This window comes from Dendropsophus ebraccatus, chromosome 13 (assembly GCF_027789765.1).
Source record: "Dendropsophus ebraccatus isolate aDenEbr1 chromosome 13, aDenEbr1.pat, whole genome shotgun sequence".
NCBI lineage: Eukaryota > Metazoa > Chordata > Amphibia > Anura > Hylidae > Dendropsophus > Dendropsophus ebraccatus.
Genome location: NC_091466.1, coordinates 27,573,518 through 27,590,364, shown reverse-complemented (window position 1 = coordinate 27,590,364; position 16,847 = coordinate 27,573,518).

Sequence of the window (16,847 nt, the reverse complement as noted above, 5' to 3'; positions counted from 1 at the left end):
GCACACACCTCTGTCTAAGTCTCCTGTTCTTTTTAAAGGGAGCCTTTTTGCCCCCTCCCTCTCCATTTCCGGTGGTGGTTCGAAGCACGGCCCCTAGCCTACCCCTCCCACTACCGGAGCACGCCCGGAGGTTTCAGGATCGTACCTGACTAATACGCCGCCTCCCCCACAGGAAAGGCCGCCGTCCGCGCCAGGCCGCACCGGAACTCGTCAGACGTCCAGCGGAAGTAATGTCACACGCCAGCCGGAACGCCCGACAGACTCCGGAAGCGCTCCCATAGGAGCGCTCGCACGTGACACTAGGCTGCCGCTGCCGGGAGGACACACAGGAAAGGACGCCTGGACAGACTGGCACTCACCCCGCCTCCTTAGCTGACTCCCGCGCGAGAGGTGAGGGCGAACAGGAGGCCCGACGGACCGGGACAATCCAGACTGGCCGGCAGCTTCCACCAGAAGAGTTACGCCAGGCACAGGTAACCCGTTGTCCTGAGGACTAGTCATAGGGACCGGGCGCCTCAGTTCTCATTCCTCGGCGGTACCTTCCTGGGAGAGTGAGACTGCAGTCTCACTCTCCCTCTTCCTAGAAGACAGGAAACAGAACTGGAGTTTGGGGGGTCGGTCCTGCCCCTTTTAAAGCTTTCATCCTTGGCGGCTGTTTCCTGTCTTTTGGGAAGTGGAAGGACGCTCTCCAGGGGTGCTGTCATAGGGCGAATAGGGAAACCTTGGGGACTGGGGCAGACTGGAGCTTTATCTCCTTCAGCATAACCCCACTCGTGTGGGCACCTCATTATACCACCAGTATATAAAGTGCGGTGTGAGACTGGTGGTATAATGAGGAGACCACATAAGGAATTATGCTAAAGGTGATAACGCTATATACATTGGTATGAGAGGCTAGTATACTGGGAGACTGGTAATCAGAGCTGTGTATACAGTGTATATTAGTCATAGCTCTGATTACTGGTCTCTTAGCCGCTCACATCAATGTATATAGCTTTACTTCCTCCACCATAATCCCCCTCATGTGGGCTCCTCATGATTACCTGGCTCCCTGCAGCACACGGCCATTCATTTCCCTCAGGCTCTTCTAGCCTCTTCTTCTAGGAGTGACGTTCCTGCCAAGCCCTGTAGCTGGGAGGAGAGAGCGTCATCTAGTGGTTGGAGGCAGAATATACTGCCCCCAGCCAATACTGTTTATACACAATAGTTCCAATGGACAACCAAATCTATAACAAGGTCTCTGCCTCAGGCTGGGTTCACACTGCATTTTTGCAATCCGTTTAACGTATATGTTTTATTAAAAAAAAAAAAAAACACGATGCAATTGTATGTTATCCATTTTTCCACTGACTTCCATTATAAAAAAAAAAATTGAAACGGACGAATTTTTTTTTACGGACACAAAAGTAGTGTTGACTACGTTTTTCTATCCGTTAAAAGTAACCAAATAAAAATGGATATGTTAAACAGATTGCAAAAATGCAGTGTGAACCCAGCCTCGTAGAGTTAATGAACCCTCATATCACCTGTCCAAAATATTATTACTAGAGATGAGCGAACCGGGTTCGGGCTTGAGTCAATCAGAACCCGAACGTTCGGCATTTGATTAGCGGTGGCTGCTGGATAAACTTGGATAAAGCTCTAACGTTGTCTGGAAAACATGGATACAGCCAATGAGTATATCCAAGATTTCCACATAGCCTTAGGGGTTTATCCAACTTCAGCAGCCACCGCTAATCAAATGCCGAACGATCGGGTTCGGATGGACTTGAGCATGCTGGAGGTTCGCTCATCTCTAATTATTACTATTTAGCCTTTACATAATACAGTTGCACAAGGCAACAATTGAAGAATATTTAACAGATTTTATAAACATGATTAAAAAAAAAATATCCAACTTCATTATCCAGTGCAAAAGGATCCAGTATTACAGACAACCACAAGCCACAGCATCTATGTCATATAGTAACTAAATGGTGACAGTAAGCACATACACTACATGATTACAGCTTATGTGCTTACTGTCACCATTTAGTTACTATATGACATAGATACTGTGGCTTGTGGTGGTCTGTAATACTGGATCCTTTGGCACTGCATAATGAAGTTGGAGATTTTTTAATTATGTTGATAAAATCTGTTTTAAAATTCTTAAATTGTAGCCTTGTACTGTGGGAGATTAGCTCTGTAGAGCAGCGCAGACAGCAGGGACGGCAGCCAGAGACAGTGACACAAACTAGGATAAAACAGAGACGTCCCTGCTTGTTTATTGAAGCCAAAAGAAATTCAGCCTTACATACAGGCCCAAAATAAGATAAATCCTGCTCGTCTGAGCTCTAACTAACACAGCAAATCCTGGCTATACAGGGGACGTGCTACCAGTCACCCAACATAAAACAACACAAGTTGGTACAATACCGGTGTGGCTGAGAGTCCCAGCAGAAGCTTTAGCAGCCCTGACCCTCCCCACTGCCAGGAGAGACCTCCATGCACAGCCGCACTCTGCACACTCTGTGCCTCCTCTTATCAGGCAGTGATCAGTGGCCTCCAGCACCTGGGCTGACTTGGGCCAGACACAAAAACCTGGACTGGCCAGAAAGGGAATGACAGGCCCCACTACCAACCTGCCTGTCATTCCATAAATATCCAGGCCCATTTAAAGCCACTACAAAGCAGCCAATAGCAAGTAGTTTGCTATGGGTTTTAGCTTTCCTGGATTCCTCCATATCTCACCCAGCTTTCCCTGGATGAGGTAGGGACTTTCTGGAACCTAGTGCTCACGTATGATAGGTATCTCGGGGAGATATAGCAATTCCTAACCACCATCCCTGTCACTGTCTCACATTACTGTATACACTACATACAGTATATACTATATACAGCATATACTATATACACTACATAGAGCATATACTATATACACTACATACAACATACAGTACAGCACATACTATATACAGTACATACAGCATATACTATATACAGCATATACGATATACAGCATATACTATATACACTACATAGAGCATTATACTATATACACTACATACAGCATACAATACACGCATACTATATACACTACATACAGCATATACTATATACACTATATACAGCATATACTATATACACTACATACAGCCAGTGGCGGATTATAATGTGTGTGGTTTGGGCGGCCGCCCGGGGCCCGAGGCTCCGGGGGGGCCCATGCCACGCCGCCCACATTATAATGCCGCCCGGGAGGCCCCCTTCCCCCCGCCACTGCAGGCTCTTGTGACCGCAAGCATTGTTTCGCTTGCGGTCACAAGAGTCTCCGGCTGATGCGCGGCTGCTGGAGGTGTCCCGTCCTCTCCCCGGCAGCGCGCGCATCACACAGCTCCTAGTGCCGCCTGGGGCCCTGACTTCCGGTACTGGGAGCGCACGTACCGGAAGTCAGGGCCCAGGCGGCACTAGGAGCTGTGTGATGCGCGCGCTGCCGGGGAGAGGACGGGACTCCCCCGGCAGCCGTGCATCAGCCGGAGACTGCAGAAGGAGAGAGAATCGACAGCGGAACGCAGGGTAGGTGAGTTGTATTTTGTTATTTTTGTGTTATTTACTGACTGGGGGGGCATCGATAAAGGGGAGAAGAGGGGGGGGACCATCTATAAAGGGGGGAAAGAGGGGGACCATCTATAAAGGGAGGAAGGAGAGGGGGACCATCTATAAGGGAGGGGGGAGAGGGGGACCATCTATAAGGGAGGGGGGAGAGGGGGACCATCTATAAAGGGGGGAAAGAGGGGGACCATCTATAAAGGGGGAAAGAGGGGGGCCATCTATAGAGGGGGAAAGAGGGGGACCATGTATAAGGGAGGGGGAAAGAGGGGGACCATCTATAAAGGGGGGAAAGAGGGGGACCATCTATAAGGGAGGGGGAAGAGGGGGACCATCTATAGAGGGGGAAAGAGGGGGACCATGTATAAAGGGGGAAAGAGAGGGACAATCTATAGAGGGGGAAAGAGGGAGACCATCTATAAAGGGGGACCATCTCCTATAGGATTAGCACCCTCCTCTCCTGACATCCTCTGTGCTGCTGGGACCTCCCCTATAGATCAGCACCCTCTTCTCCTGACATCCTCTGTGCTGCTGTGACCTTGGGGGGGGGGGGGCGACATCAGGGGACCAGGTGAGGTGGCAATATGTTTATTGGGGGCAGTGGAGGTGGGGTGGGCAATGCTAACTGGGGGTAGCAGCAAGGGACCAAACATTATGTTTATTGGGGCCAGCAGGGAGGGGAGGCAGGCAGTGTTTATTGGGGACAGTTGGGGGGGGGGGGGCGCAGTAGCGGATTATAATGTGGGCAAATTGACTTGTGGGGGGGGGGCAGGTTGGGTGGACAGCCCGGGGCCCAGGGTACATTTAATCCGCCACTGCATACAGCATACAGTACAGCACATACTATACACACTACATACAGCATACAGTACAGCACATACTATACACACTACATACAGCATACAGTACAGCACATACTATACACACTACATACAGCATACAGTACAGCACATACTATATACACTACATACAGCATACAGTACAGCACATACTATATACACTCACCGGCCACTTTATTAGGTACACCTGTCCAACTGCACGTTACCACTTAATTTCTAATCAGCCAATCACATGGCGGCAACTCAGTGCATTTAGGCATGTAGACATGGTCAAGACAATTTCCTGCAGTTCAAACCGAGCATCAGTATGGGGAAGAAAGGTGATTTGAGTGCCTTTGAACGTGGCATGGTTGTTGGTGCCAGAAGGGCTGGTCTGAGTATTTCAGAAACTGCTGATCTACTGGGATTTTCACGCACAACCATCTCTAGGGTTTACAGAGAATGGTCCGAAAAAGAAAAAACATCCAGTGAGCGGCAGTTCTGTGGGCGGAAATGCCTTGTTGATGCCAGAGGTCAGAGGAGAATGGGCAGACTGGTTCGAGCTGATAGAAAGGCAACAGTGACTCAAATAGCCAACCGTTACAACCAAGGTGGGCAGAAGAGCATCTCTGAACGCACAGTACCTCCAACTTTGAGGCAGATGGGCTACAGCAGCAGAAGACCACACCGGGTGCCACTCCTTTCAGCTAAGAACAGGAAACTGAGGCTACAATTTGCACAAGCTCATCGAAATTGGACAGTAGAAGATTGGAAAAACGTCGCCTGGTCTGATGAGTCTCGATTTCTGCTGCGACATTCGGATGGTAGGGTCAGAATTTGGCGTCAACAACATGAAAGCATGGATCCATCCTGCCTTGTATCAACGGTTCAGGCTGGTGGTGGTGGTATCATGGTGTGGGCAATATTTTCTTGGCACTCTTTGGGCCCCTTGGTACCAATTGAGCATCATTGCAACGCCACAGCCTACCTAAATATTGGTGCTGACCATGTCCATCCCTTTATGACCACAATGTACCCAACATCTGATGGCTACTTTCAGCAGGATAATGCGCCATGTCATAAAGCTAGAATCATCTCAGACTGGTTTCTTGAACATGACAATGAGTTTACTGTAATCAAATGGCCTCCACAGTCACCAGATCTCAATCCAATAGAGCATCTTTGGGATGTGGTGGAACGGGAGGTTCGCATTATGGATGTGCAGCCGACAAATCTGCGGCAACTGTGTGATGCCATCATGTCAATATGGACCAAAATCTCTGAGGAATGCTTCCAGCACCTTGTTGAATCTATGCCACGAAGAATTGAGGCAGTTCTGAAGGCAAAAGGGGGTCCAACCCGTTACTAGCATGGTGTACCTAATAAAGTGGCCGGTGAGTGTACACTACATACAGCATATACTATATACACTACATACAGCATACAGTACATTCTATATACACTACATACAGCATATACAATATACACTACATAAATCATATACACTATATACAGCATATTCTGTACACACTACATACAGCATATACCCTATACACTATATACAGCAAATACTCTATACACTACATACAACATATACCCTATACACTATATACAGCAAATACTGTACATACAGCATACTCTATACACTACATACAGCATACAGTACAGCACATACTATATACACTACATACAGCATATACCAGGGGTACCAACAACTTTTAGTGAGGGTCCACTTACCGGGGTCTTTTGTCAGGTGAAGGTCCGAGCTGAACATCAGTAGGGAACGTGTTTTGTTACTTTTCACAAACGTTGTTGAACTATTTACATTTTACATACAGAATTGATGCTTATTAGTGGGAAAACTGGCACTTTCTCTCTCTCACCAGCCCTTTAAAATGAGGTACACAGGGGGTGACTGCATTATTAGTATATAGCTCCCCCTGTAGAATATAGCCCCCCTGTGTGCTCTCCCCCTGTAGTATATAGCCCCCCTGTGTGCTCTCCCCCTGTAGTATATAGCCCCTGTGCGCTCTTCCCCAGTAGTATATAGCCCCCCTGTGCACTCTCCCCCTGTAGTATATAGCTCCTCTGTGCTCTCTCCCCCTGTAGCAAATAGTCCCTGTGCACTTTCCACCTGTAGCATATAGCCCCTGTGCACTCTACCCCAGTAGTATGTAGCCCCCATGTGCACTCTCCCCCTGTAGTATATAGCCCCTCTGTGTGCCCTCTCCCCTAGTGGTATATAGCCCCCCTGTGCACTCTCCCCCTGTAGTATATAGGCCATCTGTGGGCTCTCCCCCTGTAGTATATAGCACCCCTGTGCGCTCTCCCCAAGTAGTATATAGGCCACCTGTGCGCTCTCCCCCAGTAGTATATAGCCCCCTGTGCACTCTCCCTCTGTAGTATATAGCCCCCCTGTGTGCGCTCTTCCCCAGTAAATAGCCCCTCTGTGCACTCTCTCACTGTAGTATATACCCCCCTGTGCACTCTCCCCCTGTAGTATGTAGCCCCCCTGTGCACTTTCCCCCTGTAGTATATAGCCCCCCGTGCACTCTCCCAGTATATAGCTCCCCTGTGCTCTCTCCCAGTATGTAGCCCCCTGTGTGCTCTCCCCCTGTATATAGCCCCCCTGTGCTATCTCCCAGTATATAGCCCCCCTGTGCTCTCTCCCCCGGTATATAGCCCCCTGTGCTCTCTCCCCCGGTATATAGCCCCCTGTGAACTCTCCCCCTGTAGTATATAGCCCCCTGTGCACTCTCCCCCTGTAGTATATAGCCCCCCTGTGCACTCTCCCCCTGTACTATATAGCCCCCCTGTGCACTCTCCCAGTATAGCCCCCCTGTGCACTCTCCCCCTCCCATAGAGCATTAAAAAAAACAAACTACTTATACTCACCTGAGTCCTGCGCGTCCTCTTCTCTTCCTTCTGTGGCCGCACTGCAACGGTCACTAGAGGCCGCACTCGGAAACGTCACTCGGCGCCGACACCAGGTGAGGAGCGCGGCCTCTTGTCACCACTGCGGCCACAAGAGTGACTGACAGGGAGGGAGCCAATGGCACTGTGCACTCTCCCCCTGTAGTATATAGCCCCCCTGTGCACTCTCAAAGTATATAGCCCCCCCTGTGCTCTCTCCCACTATATATCCCCCTGTGCGCTCTCCCCCTGTATATAGCCCCCCTGTGCTCTCCCCCAGTATATATCCCCCCTGTGCTCTCTCCCCGGTATTTAGCCCCCTGTGCTCTCTCCCCCTGTATATAGCCCCCCCCATGTGCTCTCTCCCAGTATATAGACCCCCTGTGCTCTCTCCCAGTATTAAGCCCCCTGTGTTCTCTCCCCCGGTATATAGCCCCCTGTGCTCTCTCCCCGGTATATAGCCCCCTGTGCTCTCTCCCCCTGTATATAGCCCCCCTCCCCCTGTGCTCTCTCCCAGTATATAGCCCCCCTGTGCTCTCTCCCCCGGTATATAGCCCGCTGTGCTCTCTCCCCCTGTATATAGCCCGCCTGCCTGCAGCAGATTTGATGCTGTGTTCAGTTATTTAGATCTAATCTGCTGCGTATTTGCTGCGTATTGCAGCAGTAAATACGCTGCGTATACGGTGTGTGTGTTTGTACCCTAACAAGACCTAATCTTTATTAAGGAATACATTAAAAATACATAAAACACGTATTAAAAGATGATCTCATAGCCATGCACATAGGCAATCACACCCCACAGGAAATAAGAATTATAAATACATAAAGCGCAATGTAAAGGAATATACAAATAACACCACACCTGTGTCAGTAGTTGCCATTGCACTAACCCTCCAGTAACTGGTATAGTCAAACCAATTGCACAGAGGCCAGTGACCTAGTAAGCACCGGAGAGGGAGATGAAGTAATAGAAATAACACTACCTGCGAGGTGGATATGTGCCGCTCCTCCAACGCCCGTTTCAGGTCTTGCTTTTTCCAGGAGGCTGGCATTCCCCCGTGTCCCTGTCCTTAAATACACCATAGCTAGCCGGAGTTCTGGTGTATAGATGCCTCCCCCTAACCAGTCACATGCTCCGCTTCCCGATGCGGCAGCGCAACAACGTCACGTGACCCGCACGTCATCACGCCGCGTTGCCAGGGAGCTGAGGACGCTAACCTGGCATGGAGGAAGCGTCACACCGCCTCTGGATAGCTACCGCCCACTCACTGAATACATATAAGTAAATGCATGCAAGAATATGCGAGTATGTAATTCTGCTGCCCTTAACCCCTTCTGCTCCCGCCCGGCTCCCCCGCTGTGTATATACCTTACCTCTCTTCGCTGCACGGGTCGGCGTTCTGCTCTCCCGTTCGGCCAATCAGTGACTGCGGCTGGGCAACACACTGTTTGGCCAGACGGGAGAGCAGGACGCCGGACCCGTGCAGCGAGGAGAGGTAATGTATACAGAGCTGGGGAGCGGAGCGGGCGGCATCAGAAGGGGTTAAGGGCGGTAAAATTACATACTCGCTGCGGTCGTTTAGACCGCAGCAAGTATGTAGTGTGTGGGAACTGCCAGGACCTGCCGAGCTCGCAGCGAGAATCTCGCTGCAAGCCCGTTCGTGTGAATATAGCCTTAACGTAGATATAATTTGTACAGGAAGCCCATATACTTTACACATTAATTGCATATATATAAAATATATATAAAAACAATAAAGTGCATGATAATAGATGGATGTTAAACTCAATAAAGTGTAAGTGCTACGGAGTGCACAGTAAAGTGTATATGTGCAAAAGAATGAAAGTGTATGAATAGAATGAGGAAAGAATATGTAAAGTGACCGGGCATAATTGAGCAAAAATGCAAATGACAAAAATATTATAATATGAATGTGCAGTAATAAAAATAAAAGAGTATATCTGAATAGAAGTGATAAATTAATGACAAATTAGAACACAACCGTATGAACAACAACATTTCATGAGAACATGATGGACCAAAGTGTCAGTGCTTGAATCAAAGTGGGAAAATCAATGACATGTGAAAACAAAAAATGCTTCCCCCCCCTCACCGACTCCCGGTGGTCAGAATGGACGTTGTTCTTGTAATCCTCCAGGACAGGACTTCTCCCGAAAATTCTAAAAACACATAAAAAACAACAATTAGTAACTAAAAACAGTATGTATATATAGGGAACCAGAGTTAGATCCAGCTATAAGAAGGGGGCAAAGCTCAGAACTTCATTCAACCCTCTAGGACAGGGGTCCTCAACTGGCGGACTGCGGTCCAAACCTGGACCGCGGAGGCCAGCTGTCCGGCTCCCTGGTCAGACCTCATAACCGCCCGGGGCGGACCGGATCCGGGGTTGGTTAGGAGGTCCCGCTCCCTACTGCAATGCCTCCCGCCCCATAGGCATACTGTCCTTAGTTTTCTGTACGCCTGTGGGGATGGGGGCAGTGCCGGTCCAGCCCCCGGCTGATACGCGCTCTCTGGGGATGTCCCGGGGATTCCCCAGCAGAGCGCGCACCAAAGACCTCTGTGTACACTGCCGGCCTGTACTTCTCGGAAGTACATGCCGGCAGCACACACTGAGGTCACTGGTACGCCCTCTGCTGGGGAATCCCCGGGACATCCCCAGAGAGCGCGTATCAGCCGGGGGGCGGACGGACAGGAGAAGACAGCCGCAGCGGGGAACGAGGTGCTAGGTGAGTTGTGGGTTGTTTGTTTTTTTGTCTGTGGGCCATCTATAAGGGGAGAGCGCACTGGGGGGCTATATACTACTGGGGGAGCGCACAGGGGGGCTATATACTACTGGGGGGCTATATACTACTGGGGGGAGCTCACAGGGGGCTATATACTACAGGGGGAGAGCACAGGGGGGCTATATACTACTTGGGGGACCTCACAGGGGGGCTATATACTACTTGGGGGAAGCACAGGGGGGCTACATACTACTGGGGGAAGCTCACAAGGGGGCTATATACTACTGGGGGGAGCTCCCAGGGGGCTATATACTACAGGGGGAGAGCTCACAGGGAATTATATACTACTGGGGGAGCAACAGGGGGCTATACACTACTGGGGGAGCAACAGGGGGCTATACACTACTGGGGGAGCAACAGGGGGGTTATATACTACCAGGGCAGTCACCCCTTTTGTACCTAATACCAAAGGGCTGTTGAGAGAGAAAAAATGCCCGTTTTCCTGCTAATAAGCAGCAATTCTGTATGTAAATAGTTGAACGTTTGTGAAAATTAACAAAACACGTTTCCTACTGATGTTCAGCTCGGACCTTCACCTGACAATAGACCCCGGTAAGTGGACCTCCACTAAAAGTTGTTGAGTACCCCTGCTCTAGGACTTACACAGTCGATCCTAACGATCCAACGCATTTTCATCTGTGCCAAAAAAAAATTTCCAATCTCCTCCTCTTCTTCCAATGTGGACTCTGTCAATGTCTCTTATCTTCAGGAGGCTTGCATTCCCATCATGTGCAATCTTACAGTGTCTGGCAATTGGTTTCCGCTGGTATAGATCTTCCTTTTCCATCTCTCGCCAGATGTCTAGGACATGTTCTCGGACCCTTGTTTTCAGTTTCCGCGAGGCGAGTCCTACATAAATGAGATTACACGACAGGTAGCATAATAAATGACACCTTCCGTGTTGCAAGTAATATACTGTGTGATCTTGAAAGTTTTATTATCATCGCTGGATACAAAATCCACTGCCGTGGGGCTTGCCCGAATGTGGTAAGGGCAGTGGATTTTGTATCCAGCGATGGTAATAAAACTTTCAATATCACACAGCATATTACATGCAACATGCAGGTGTTTCTAAGCCTATCATGTGTGATACTATCTACTGAGCTCGTGTATCTAAGCCTATCATGTGTGATACTGTCTACTGAGCTGCTGTATCTAAGCCTATCATGTGCGATACTGTCTACTGAGCTGCTGTATCTAAGCCTATCATGGCAGTGGAGGGGCCCGCTAGGCTGAGGCTCATAGTCTGAGCCTGGCGGGCCCCTGTGTTGCCCGGGGCCCCTGTGCAGCCGTAGCGGCTGCACAAGTGATATGTCCACCACTGAGTATGAGGGAAGCCAGGCGGCCTCTGGTGTGATACACTCAGATGAGTTGCTGTATCTAACTCTCCTATGTAACACACAGCACTACACTATTGTATATTAGTGTGTGGTGTTGGGTGTGGGCAGAGTTATTTGGTGTGAGACGATACCAGCAGCCCAGGGGGTTAGTATATGTGATGTTGGGTATTGTGCACAGATGAGGTTAGGAGGGTTATTAGTGTGGTTGTGGTTTGCACATGTGGCTGTTATTACACTGATGTGTATGGGGAGAATGAGGCTGGAGCAGCTAATACCTGGGTGGACTTGTATATACTGTCTCTACACCCTACAGCTATACGGTACTTATATTATTGTCGTTGTTATTATTGTTGTAATAATTTGTTTGTATGTAAAAGACTTACAGAAACACACAGCACAGCCCCCCATTGTTGTGTATATATGAAGAGGGGGTCAGTAAGAAGAACAGTCTCAGTAAAATGGGATAAATTGGCAGAAAAAAAACTCTTTATATATCTTAATATAAAATTTCTAACAAAAATGCCTGATTTTAATATTTTTATTAACTTTACAAAATACATTAAAACAGCGGGTAACCAAATTCTATTGGCATATTTCTGCTTCGGACATTTATACAGTAAAATACACAGATATTGTAACATGATACCGAGACAGAACCTCTTTATTTTTTTGTAAAGCAAATTAATTGTTTTTTCTTTTCCAAAAGTAGAATATATATATATATATATATATATATATATATATATATATATATATATATATATATATACATATATAGTTAGTATCTATACACATTATACACATATATGTTGGTGCATTTCTTCCCTCACTCACAAGACTATGGAACTCTGTTGATCTTTGACATCACAAAGGAAAGCTGATGACATCACAAAGGAAAGCTGATGACATCACAAAGGAAAGGCTATGACATCACACAGACATTGTACACTTAGCTGCACAGGTAACATTCCATCAGTTGATAACTGCCGCTCAGCAGAGATACATGGGAGGGATCGCTCTCACTTACTGATATCATCACTTGGATTGGATCATCGATATAGATTTGACCACAACCTAAAATGAAGGCAAAAAACAAGAGGAATCATCTTGAAGGAGACACAGAAGAGAAGGAGAAGAATTATGGAGAGGACGAGAGGAGAGACAAGGACAGAGGAGATGATGATGATGATGACGGTCAGGAGCAGCCAACTACAACCAAGAAGCCAAGAAAGAACCGTGTCTTAGCCTGCCTGCAAAGTGCCTGGGCCCGGATGACATGTAAGAAGAGGAAATCTTCCAGCCACAGCATTATCATCCCTCTGATGGACGCCACAGGTAGGACCAACAACTGGAATTGTACATGCATCCTTAGGGCTCCATAGAACACACACAGTGGGGCTGATTCATGGGAATAGCGCCCCCACACAGTAGTTACCCCCTCCAGTAGTGGCTGTAAGCTGCATGGTGTCCTGTGAACTACTCACCTTTGTTGTCCCCACCCCATTAGGTAATTTTAGTATTTGGGGCCTTGTTGATCGGTTTTACTCGTCTTCCTAGGGACGCGTGAGGCAGGCAGCCATCTTTTATATCCCAGGAATATAAACTGAAGCTGCTGTCCATAGGAGTTTATCGTCCTTTTTCACTTTTATTGTGGGATGTGTGGATGTTTTTCATGCCCCACGTTCACCATACAGGATAAAGAACATTGGGGGAGATTTATCAAACATGGTGGAAAGTGAAACTGTCTCAGTTGCCCCTAGAAACCAATCAGATTCCACTTTCCATTCCCAACAGACTCAGCTAGTACAATATACTGCAATACTATAATATATGTATAGTAAAAGTAATGTATTGCAGTGTACATTCATTGTGGTTTTCTCGGTGACAAAAGGGCATTAAAGCGGCAGTACATGGCATATGGCCAGAAACTAGGGACTGAATTTCGCACCAATTTGTAATGTTTTCCGCTTTCCCTCTCTGTAACATCACTAACCCCATCACCCTCTGGGAGGTATAATGACCCCTCTGTGCCCCCTTTATAGCACTGGGACCTGTTTTGCCCCCTCTGTGTTATTAGGATGTATCTGTATTATAACAATGCCTCTGTGTCCCCTCTTTAGTACTAGGGCCCCTCTTTGATATTTGGATCCACTATACCTTCTGTGTAGTAGTAAAGCTGTCTCTGCCCCCACTGTAATAATAGGATGCTTCGGAGCCCCCTCTGTCCTATACAATCTCCTCTGTGCCCCCTTTGTAGTATTATGACATGCTGCGTCCCCTCAGTGGAATTAGGACCCCTCTTTGCCCCCTCTGTAGTATTATTACCTCTCTGTGTCCACTCTGTAAAAATAAGCCTCCTATATTCCCTATATGACCTCTTTCTATTAATTCACACATCTATTCTTTTCCTTTGTAACAGATAGCCGTATACAGGAAGCCATACTGCAGGAGCACCAACTACTGTGTGACCAGTGCCACAACCTGGATGACCTGAGGGCCCTATACTACGCTGAACAAGAAGCCACGTTAGAGGACTACCAACGATGGTGTGACCAAACCAACAACATGGATGACATATGTGCCTTGCACTATGTGGGCCAAATAGCCATGGAAGAGGAATATCAGGAATTGTGTGACCGGATTCATAGCGTGGAGTTCCTGTATGCCCAGCACTATATGGCACGATATGAAGAGAAGCATCAACAGGAGACCGAAGAGGAAGGACCGAAGAAGGACCACGACGGACCGAAGAAGGACCACGACGGACCGAAGAAGGACCATGAAGCCCAGAAAAGTGCCAAGATCCCGTTCTTAGCCCAACTGCAAAAATGTTGGGAATGGATCATTAATTCAAAATGGAGAGGAACATCTAAACTCAATGAAGAACGTTCCTGTGAAATGCCAGGACCCAGTAACATCAGGAATCCGTCATCCAAAGAAGACCCTGACAACTCTAAAGAGACCTCACCTGTTACAGTCCCCCTAACATTGGACTGCTTCACCTTCTACCATTCACTGGGAGAAGGAACCTTCGGTAAAGTCCTCTTGGCAAAAGACATCATCCGCAGTGAATGTGTTGCCATTAAAGTGACAGAGAAGAGGCACGTCAGCTTTAAAGAACGCCATATCCTGCAACTATCTCATGAAAGCCCATACTTGATGCATGGCTTGGCCGCCTTTCACACGCAAAACTTTGCCTGTTATGTAATGGAACTGGCCACCGGAGGGGACCTGTTTGAATTTGTCAAAAAGCACTCGCCTCTTGATACCGACACAGTAAAGTTCATCACAGCCGAAGTGGTATGTGGCACAGAGTTCCTGCACAGAAGAAATATTATCCATCGGGACCTGAAGCCAGAAAATATACTTCTCACCAGAGAAGGCCACATAAAAATAACAGATTTCGGCTTTGCTGTGACAAATGTGTATAACCTGACCAGAACTGTGTGCGGAGGTACACCAGGATATGCAGCCCCAGAGATGATAAAACGCCAGCTACATGGGAGAGGAGTCGACTATTTCGCCATTGGCGTCATCCTCTACAATCTTTTGACCTTCAAGCGTCCATTTTATGGAAGAGACCAGACCGAAACAGAAATCTCTGTCCTCTGTCATACTCCAGACTACCCAAAGTCCCTTACTGACGACGCAGTTAACATCTTAAAAAGCCTGCTGCGTAAAGACCAGTTCGAGCGGCTGGGAGTCAAAGAGGACATCAGGAGCCATCCATTCTTCTCGGATATCAATTGGGAGGACGTGGAAGTCGGGAGCATTGTTCCACCAGCAATCATGATGACATCCTCTGTTGACTTCAATGCTGAAGAACCTATGAAATTTGCTGAACCACCAAACATCATCAATCCTGAAGATCAGCAAATGTTTAATAAGTTCAGCTTTGTGTGCCCGGAGTGGTCAAATCAATATCATCCCGTCATTACTGACAAAGAAGATGCTGATAATGATGATGACGATATCTACATGTAGAGCATCACCTGAACTGATCTCTGCTCCAATCTAAATTTTAACAACTTAATCTTAACTCAACTTAACTTAAGCATCGGACTTAAATTTTTAACTAGACCAGATTTAAACTAACTAAACCAACTAGACTTAAACTTAACTAAAACCACTAGATTCTGGTTAAGCACAAGCTACGTAAGACTTTGTAGAGCTTGTGGGAGGGTGGGAGGGCTCCCTCTTTGTGCCTTCACCTTGACGTGGTGAGGGAGCTTGCGTGCCTTAGTGATCCATTGAGCTAAGCTGGCTGGAGTTAATGCTCCTGGTGGGGTCTCCCGTGCTAGAAAGGTCAATGGGGAGAGGCCAGACTAAGTAAGGCACCCAGTAGAAAGGGCTCTAAATCTACTTCTTTTCTCTCTCATAAAAACGCAATAGATAGATATCAGAATAACCAGACAAGTGCAGTGCTTGAAGGTGAGCGACTCATGTCAGAAGGCGACTAAAGTGTTATCCAGGCTTAGAAAAACATGTCCGCTTTCTTCCAGAAACAGCACCTCTCCTGTCCTCAGTTTGGCTCAGGTTTAGCAGTAGTGAATTGTAGTACCACACACAACCTGAGGACAGGGCTGGTGCTGTTTTTGCAAGAAAGTAGCTGTGTTTATTCTTATCCTGGATAACCCCTAAGTTAGAGTAGGTATGGAACCTAGTGTACGGGACTCATCCAGACCTAGGAGCAGGGCTGGACTGGGACTAAATAGCAGGCGCGGCAGTGATATCCCAGCAGCCCATATTCAATATAATCCCTGCCATATGACAGCAAATACACAATGTCACACAACACCTAGGATGGAGCCAACTATCACTTCTCACATTCATTTGTAAATTACACTATGAACAATACAAGAAAAATAAAATAGCTAGGATTTACCTAATGACATGATCATGTGTGTACTAATACTATACAAGCACATATATGACCAATAATACCGCCATATAGTGGTCAGATACAATGTCTACACAGGATCTGTACAACACTACAACTATACAAACACACATACATGCAAAAATATTGCCATACAGTGGTCAGATACCAGCTATAGGATCTGTACACTACCACTATACAAGCACTCATATAACCAATAATACCGCCATACAGTGGTCAGATACAAGGTCTACACAGGATCTGTACACTAACATTATAATAGCACTCATATAGTCAATAATAGTTAGTGTATGATACCAATGTGGTGATATATTTAACCCTTTAAGGACAGAGCCAATTTCGATTTTTGCGTTTTAGTTTTTTCCTCCTTGTGCTTAAAAGGCCATAGCACTTGCATTTTTCCACCTAGAAACCCACATGAGCCCTTATTTTTTGCGTCACTAATTGTACTTTGCAATGACATGCTGAATTTTTGCATAAAGT